Source organism: Nicotiana tomentosiformis, chromosome 11, assembly GCF_000390325.3.
Source record: "Nicotiana tomentosiformis chromosome 11, ASM39032v3, whole genome shotgun sequence".
NCBI lineage: Eukaryota > Viridiplantae > Streptophyta > Magnoliopsida > Solanales > Solanaceae > Nicotiana > Nicotiana tomentosiformis.
Window position 1 is genome coordinate 87,780,095 of NC_090822.1, and position 9,333 is coordinate 87,789,427.

A 9,333-nucleotide genomic window follows, 5' to 3' on the forward strand; every position below is an offset into this window, starting at 1 on the left:
TCTCATAGGGGAGGCCCGCGAGACCGGGACCGGCTGAGAAGTGGCCCGATTCAAGCAGTCCTAAACGGTCCTAAACGGGCCCAAGGGATAATTTTAAAAAAAAATTGACCGTTTGGCCATTTAAAAACTAGCCATTTGGTCGGCCAAAATAGCCGTTGGCTATTTATAAAATAGCCATTTAATCCCTCAAATTTTGTTTTAACCCCAAACTTTTTATAATTACACTTTTTTCCTAATTTCAATTATAAATACCCCCTCATTCTTTTATTTTTCTCACAAATTCATCAATCTCTCTCTAATATTCTTCTATAATTGCTTAATTAATTGCTACAATTTGTGCAAAATTATGAAGTTGGTGAATTGAAGTCTTCAAGTCTTCAACGATAATTATTTTTCAACAAGTTGTTCGTCAATTCGGTAAACTCGTTCCAACTCTTAAGTTTTAATATTATAGTTTTGTTTGTTTTATTTACTTTGCTTGATTAATTAAGATGGCTTATTCCCTTAAAAAATATTTAGTAAAAATAAGGAAAAATCTAAGAGTGGTGAATCTAGTGGCCAATCTGTTCCTCATCCACTTTCCCTGGCTCCCCGACTGAAACCTGTTACCCGTCCTACACCTCCTATTCTTGATAGCGATAATAATTTATTACAATTTATCGAGAGTCAATTTTGCCATAATATTGCACCCGGTGAACAAGTAAACCATGAATATATGAATGCTCTTTATGGTAATCCAACTATTGATGAAAATGATGATGAAGAAATAGATTTTGATGAAGCGTAACTGGATGACGATACACCCACTAGTCCTGCTCCTGAATTTAACCCAACTAATAATAATCCAAATGATCCCCCGTCTGACCCTCCTGTTACTGCCCCTACTTTTTCTAGACAACTTTCTAAACGGGCAGAAATATCTCTTGTTTGGCCATTTTTTACTCAACTAAGAGAAAAAAATAAGGCTAAGTGTAAAACTTGTGGCAAAGAGTTAGTTTTTAAATATGTTGGAAGTCGGGGGGGACAGAAAGTTTGACTAGACACATATTGCTACACCCTCAAGATAAAGCTAGATATTTTCGTATGAAAGCTTTGGCCGAGGGGACAAGTGCACCTAGTCAGGCTGACCTTAGTACCGGGTCAAATCAATTTCAACCGGAAATTAACACTGTTACCGGTGATATTTTATATTATGATCCAAAAAACGATCGGGAAGAATTGGCAAAAATGGTTACTGTTATGTGCTTACCTTGTAGTTTTCCTTCTAACCCTCACTTTGTGCATTATATTAGAAAAGTTTATAATCCTACTTATAAAGGTTTTTCTCGCACAACCGTAAAGAGTGATATTTATAAATATAAATATGAATATGAACAATATTTGCGCTATTTATTTACTCATATAAATTGTCATTTTGCTATTACAATTGATATTGGTAGAAGTGGTAACGACTGTGATTACCTTACTGTTACCAGTCATTGGATTGATGAGGATTGGATAATGCAAAAACGTATTATTGCTTATAGAATAATTAATTCACGTCACACAGGGCAGTTTATTTCTAGCACAATTACGAATATTTGTAGATATTTTTGGCATTAATGATAAAATAATGTCAGTTTCAATGGATAATGCTACTAGTAACACAAATATTGTAGCCTTGCTTACCACTACACTAAGTCCTGCATTTAGTAATTTTTCATGTTAGATGTATTTGTCATATTTACCATTTAATTATGGGTGATGGTATGCGAATTTTAAATGTTGAAATTGAGAAGGTTAAAATGGCTCTTAATTGGCTTTTTTATTCAAACCGTAGAAGTAGACTTAGATAATATTTTAAAAGATGCGATGAATTTGGCCTAAGAGAAAGAAAGGTTCCTAAACCTTGTCCAACTAGATAGAATTATATGTATGAAAGTTTAGTTATTGTATATGAATATAGAAACCTCATAAACTCAACGTTTAATGCTCATGTAAGTGATGATCATGAGCACCTTACAAATGCGGATTGGGCTAATGTTAAAATGCTTGTAGAATTTTTAGAAAAATTTTATATTGCTACAAGTGAATTTTCTGGGCAATATTATCCTACTATTTCTAACTGTTTAGTTTATATTGCAGAACTTGCAAATTTGTTTGATTATTTTTCAGAGAGTGGGGAAATTTATCAACTTGCTATTGATTCCATGAGAAAAAAATTTAAAAAATATTTTTTCCCTATTCCCCCTATTTATGGTGTTGCTGCATTGTTAAATCCTACTATGAAATTAGGAGGTCCTCAATTTTGGTATGAAACTGCTTATAATGGTTTAGCACTTGAAGATGAGGAGTTGTCTAAACTTGCGGACGCAATAGCCTCAATTAAAATAAATGTTCAAACTATTTATAATGCTTATCAAGTTGCATTAGATCATGCTAGACCAAATATTCCAATTCTTTCTTCTTCTAGTTCTCAATCATCTAAAAGAACTGCGGGAGTAAGAGCACTTAGTGCTTGGGCAGGGTTCAAAGGTTCTCAAGGTTCTAGTACTAGTGAATTTTCACAACTAAATGAGCTTGAAGTTTATTTGTCACAGGGAATTAAGGAAGTGAATCTCCACGGCTCCTTTAATATTTTGGAATGGTGGAAGGACAAAGAAAAATACTTTCCGATTCTTTCAAGGATGGCCCGAGACATTTTTACTATTCAAGCTTCAATAGTGGCATCAGAGAGTGCTTTCAGTCAAGCAAGACTTCAACTCGGTGATTATAGAGAGTCTATGAGGGAAAGCTTGGAAAAATCAATACTTTTCAGAGATTGGATCCGTTCGGAAAGAAGAAATTTTGGACTTGCTGAATCACAACCAGAGGTAGACGAAACTTATGAAGAAATGCTAGCTGAACTTGCGGAGGATGATGCTTCGCCTGGAAGCGGTGATGACCAAGCTTCATTTCCGCAACCACCAACGAAAATTCCTCCGGACCTTGAAGGATTTAAGAAATTTGTAAGAGATACCATGTAAATTAATATGTAACTTGTATTTTGGCACATCTTAATTAGTTTCTTTTTCTTCTCAATGGTGGTATTAGCACCTTGTTGTGCTCATTCCATAGGGGGGAGGAAGACTAAGAAAGATATTATCATGATTTTTTAATGCTATAATAAAAATATAACGCATTGCTTTGAATATCTCTTTACAATATTTTTGTCTTTTTATATACCTTAAGCTATACATATAGTATAATATAGTATATACTATACTCTCTCTCTCTCTCTCTCTCTCTCTCTATCTATCTATATATATATATATATATATATATATATATATATATATTTATTTATTTTTATTACCATATTTTTTCTCTAACTTGTATAAAAATAATTTAAAAAATAAAAAGTATCTGTTGGGCCCACTTGGGCCCGCTTAGGACCGTTTGGGCCCGGGACCAGCCCACTTAACACGGGACCGTTAGTTCGTGGTCCCGGTCCCGGACCGGTTCCAACAAGAAGCCCGCGAAGCCCGGGACCGCTTAGGACCGGCCCCGCGTAGGACCGGACCACTTAGGGCTGGGCCCGCAAAGCCCACTTAGGACCGGGCCCGACCCACATGCCACCCCTAAATCCACATAAGGATTTGCTAAAACTTTATTTAATATATTTCTTGGGAACCTTAATATGCTTCAAAACATTTTAAATCCTTCAATGATTTTTATATGCGCATATCAAAATTTCAGGTATTGCTAGACTAAAATCTGAAAGCAACTACATCCACCACAAGAGAACATGTTTTCATATAATCAATGCTAAGATATTTACGAAAATTCTTGTGTCACCCCACTGCTTTATACTTTCAGGTGTTAGGACTATCAGTCCAAAACTTTACATTTTCCAAGTGAAGTCAATCTTGATTGCATATTTTTCATTGACCAATCATTTATCTGTCATATTATATGACAGATTTGAACTCAAGTTCCTCGTCAATATTAATAAAATTGAGCACTACATTATATTAACAAAATCGTCGACGATCATTTTGCATCGGTTGCATCATCACTCAATAAAGACATAACTTACCGAGCTCTCATTATTTTCAAGTACTTGAGCCTCTCCCATGAGGTCTTATAAAGTGTTATGTCATGGTGCTCTTATAAAGCATTTGCCCCCTTCTAATGACCATCTTGAATATTTGCTCCTCTACTTCTTCAAGGAGTTTTATCTTTGGAACCGATTAGTCTATTACGCTTCATGTGTGCCATAAACTCTCTCCATCATGGACGTTATTCTATTTGGAGCATTAGCAGATGAAATATGACATTTAGCTGGGTCAGCAAATGCGCCTGACAATATTTTACAAATGAATTATCACTTTAACTTCAAGTTTATATTTTCTTGTACGAGGATCTAGATGTATTCATAATAATTCATTCCATGTATCACTTTTTCAGCTGCCCATTTTCTCCCTCTAATGTTGCGATCACCAACACATTTCCCAACCTTCTTTGGGAACCCATCTTTGTGCATTGTGGTGTCATAATTAAATCATATAGCACATTCATATTTCTAGATGAAAATTATTTGGTTCCTGACCCTGAACCAATTGTGATAGGGAGAATTTATCATAACTTGGCTAGATGCGTACAAGTGCTGAAATATATTAAATAATACATCTCATACTAAATTTTTATTTGGGAGTTTTATTCTCATAACAAATGGTTTAACTATAATTGGAGGAATACAATTTCTGCTAAATCAACTTGGATTTAAACCAGCATTATCAAGATAAATCATCATAATTTACATTCTGAAATTGGGCTGTAATAATTTGAACAAGCAACCTAGCAAAAGTCAAATTGCAAGTTGATAACAAATGCACATGTGACCGTGCAATAGATGCATATATTAAAATCATATAATAGTAAATAGTCCACATGACAGGTGCTTGGGCCCGTAAATATATCACCTTTTATTCGTTCCAGAAATCAAAGGATTCAATCCTAACCTTAGCTAGTATATCATGAGAATAAGTAGCACAAGAGAATTCTTGAATAATCTTCTATTTCTTCAATATATGTCAATGTGAATTATCAATCAATTTTTTGCATCATAATTGAACCGGGATGGTCAACCGGTCATGCCAACTAATATATTTGAAACTCAAAAAGTTCCTTTTGAGACTTAATACAATATCAATGTCATGAGCAATTTCATTCATCCGGGTAGTAATAAATTAGCTCTTCCAGAGCTCTTAATTGATTTTGTACTACAAGACTTTTTTCTCACCATCCATATGGTGAATGTCTCCTTAACGGAGAAAATCATATCATAATAATTATTATAGTCAAAATCATCATAAGCAAAATCATTTCTTGTTTTACTTTTGCCTTTAATAACTTTTTATAAGCATGGAAAAATATTGTTTTGTGTACCACATGTACACGACCAATGACATATTCATATAACCACACAATAATGTTCATTATCTTTCTTTCTCTTAAATCTCCTATAGAGGTAAGTTGTAGTATTTATTCAATCATGCATAAACAAATTCTTATGCATAATTTGTAATACATATATACACTTACAAGTCCGAGAATAGCTCTGTATGGTGATTCTGGTATTGGGATCGCGTCCGGATATGAATTTGAAGGTCCGTAGGTCATTTTGGGGTCATTTGGCGAAAGTTAGAAATTTGAAGGTTTTTGAGAAGTTTCACTCGGAGTGGACTTTTTGATATCAGGGTCGGATTCTGATTCTGGAAGTTGGAGTAGGTCCGTAAGGTCAAATGTGACTTGTGTGCAAAATTTGAGGTCAATCGGACATGATTTGATAGGTTTCGGCATCGGATTTGGAATTTAGAAGTTTAATAGTTCATTAGGCTTGAATCGATGCGCAATTTGTAGTTTTGATGTTATTTGGTATGATTTGAGGCCTCGATCAAGTTCGTGTTATATTTTTAGACTTGTGTGGGTATTTGGTTTGGAGCCCTGAGGGCCTGGGTGTGTTTCGGGATGGTTTCGGTCCAAATTCCCCTTGTTTATGATTGCTGGTTTCTGGTGTTTGGGTTGTTCATCGCGATCGCGTAGATAGGCACGCGATCGCATAGTGCTAACTGAGAGTTGGCGAAGTTGTTCTTCGCGATCTCAGGGGCAAGCACGCGATCGCGAAAGGCATTGGTCTGAGGCATGAAGGTTTGGCCTTCGCGTTCGTGGAGCTGGGCTCGCGTTCGCGTAGGTTGATCAGGGAGAGGTTCGCGATCGCATCACCGTTGTCGCATTCGCATAGAAGAGAAGTTGGGGCAGCTGAATTTGGTCTTCGCGATGGCGAAGGTGTTCCCGCGCGAAGAAGGTCGCCTAGGCAGTTGAGGTTTTTAAAAAAAAACGGGATTTTGGCAATTTTTACTTAATTTCCTCCATGGGAGCCGGTCTTGGAGTGATTTTGGAGCTCCATCTTCATCATCTATGTCAAGGTAAGTGATTACCACCTATTGCAAGTTAATTACTTGGATAATATAAGGATTTAAACATGAAAATTTGTAGAAATTTGGGATTTTGAAGAAAAACCTAAAAATTGGTATTTTTGGAATTTGACCACGAATTTGGGTAAGGAATTGAGAACAAATTATATATTTGAGTTCGTTATGCTATGGGTAATATTTATCTTCAAAAATCTTCAGAATCCGGGCACGTGTGCCCGAGGGTGAGTTTACCAATTTTTCGAGCCGAGTTAGAAATTGTAGTAAATTGAACTGTTATGAGTATTAGAGTATATTTTCAATGGTTTGCGCATTATTTGGTTAGTTTTGGAGCTTTGGGCATCGATTTGAGGTTTTTGAGTGGCGTTGGAGCCGGTTATGGAATTTCGGAGCAAGGTAAGTCTCCTTTCTAACCTTGTAAGAGGGAATTAACCCCATAGGTGAACTAAATTATTGTGTGCTTCCATTTGTGGGGGCTACGTACGCACGAGGTGATGAGAGTCTGTACGTAGCTACTAGCTATGCCTATGTCCTGGTAGTTTTAGGCTCGCATCATGCCTTGTTGATATTGTTATTGATTTATGTTTATTTTCTGCCTTGAGAGAGAGCGAGAATGAGTTTGCTTATTAAATGTTTTTGAAAGGAGTTGAAATTGAAGAACGTAATATTTAAAAGGGTTCGTTTGAACTTCGTAATTTTGAAAAGGATTGAGTAATGCTAATAGCTTAAGAAATCTATGTGTAATCGCGTCACATGTATGTTTCGCGAGCGGGGTAATTTCCTTAAAAAGCTACAAGCTGAATTTCTCTTATTTTGAAAAGAATCAATAAAGAGATATGATTTTAATGTTAAATTTATATTTGACCGCGTCGCACGTATGATTCGCGAGCGGGGTATTTCCTTCTATCACTCTTATGGGATCGGGTCGTTCGCCTATGCAGGATTTATGTACCACACTCTTATGGGAGAGGGTCGTTCGCCTCGGCAAGTTAATAGATGCATCTATGGTTCACATCGTTCGACCCTCGGCAGTGCACAATTTACTTTTATGTTGGATCGGGCTGTACACCTCGACATTTCCTATATATATATATTATCCTCATGAAATCGTGTGTAACGTTTGGCAAGAAGCCAGTGTGTCTGAGGGTTTTTCCCTGATTTGGATTATGACAACCTCTTTGATGAAATACACTATATTTATACATATGCTCTGGTTACGGAGGGAACTTGCTAGTTGAGAGCTTGAATAAATTGTAAAGAGGAAAATTGTACTACGTATTTTATACTTGTTGGTTTCATATATTTACTCTATCTCATATTCATTCACTTCTTTACTGTACCTGATATTATTGGACCACTATTAAATGTCAAAGTCGACCCCTCGTCACTACTTCTTCGGGGTTAGGCGGGATACTTACTAGGTACGCGTTGATTTACGTACTCATGCTACACTTATTGCATATTTTTGAGCAGCTACACATATGTTTAGCGGCCTTGTGGGCGCAGAGGCGCGATTATGGCTGGGACTTAGGTGACCTTCATTTTATACGACGCACCGCAACCAGCAGAGTCTCCTTCGGAGTATGGTATTTTCATTCCTGTCCAAGTTGTATTTCCTACAATTATTTTATTTTATTTTAAATTTCTAGAAAAGGCTCATTCACTTGTGACACCGGGTTCTAGGATGATTATGGGATGTTCACTATTGGAATTTGAGAATATTATTATTTATTCTGTAAATTTATATTTTACTATATAAATTGAAGTAAAATTTACAATTTTAAAAATATTAAAATGAGGATTTAATTAACTATTTAGTGTTGGCTTGTATGACAGTGGAGTCCGGCGCCATCACGATCTTTATGGATTTTGGGTCGTGACAACATGGTATCACATCACTAGGTTCACTTAGGTCTCACGAGTCATGAGCGAGTCAAGTAGAGTCTTGCGGATCGGTACAGAGACGTCTGTACATATGTTCGAGAGGCTACAGGGCTGTTAGGAGCACTTCCCTTCTTGATTCCTCATCGTGCGATTTGATTCCTTTGAGGCTTATGCCTTCATTTCCTTCCCATTCAATATTATGTGACGTGAAGCGCTTGCTATCGATCAAGAATTGAGGAATTGTAATGGTACTACAGAGGTGGTGCGGGATGTTCCTCCCTACGTAGTTGATTGGGCTATTATCGTCACCTTGTGTAAGGATATTTTGTCATTTCAGCTTAGTAGCTGTACTTCTGAGAGCTTTGAGGCTATGCACAGGTTGCTATGATGCTCATGAGTTATTATCGCATTGTATTGATGTGATGGTAGGATGCTTGCCTATGTCTCGGGGCAATGAATGACTTGAAAGGAGGTTTGCTCGGTGCATGATTCAGAGATTTGGTATTTTACTTCTGAAGAAGGAAAGGCAATCGAACTAAGAATGTTCAAACTCGGGTTGATGGAGTAGCGGGACTCGATATTTTTGAGCGTGAAAGAAATCTTCGCCTGTGATGTGGCGTCATCATCCTTGAATGGTTTTAATGTGTTAAGATCGTCGGTGTTATGATTTCCTTCAATTCGCCTTTGGGTAGAGTATTATAAATGGTGTCGAGAAAGTGGCTGTCAGAGGTCGCATTGTGCAGGGGTTCAGGATCGAATCGGCATTCCTGGTATTGATGGCTCGAGAAATATGATTTTCGGAAAGGTTTAAAGTTGGTAGCGATTTATCGGTTCAAGTGCTACAGAGGTAAATTTTGATTTAAGGCAACAATTGGGCAACGAAGGATGAGGAAGGACATGTGGGCGGTGGAAAAACTAATAGAAGGCCAAGTGTGAGAAACAAGAGTTGGGTAGTTACTTAAAGGAGTGAGTTTGACCAAAGTGGGAGAGTGGC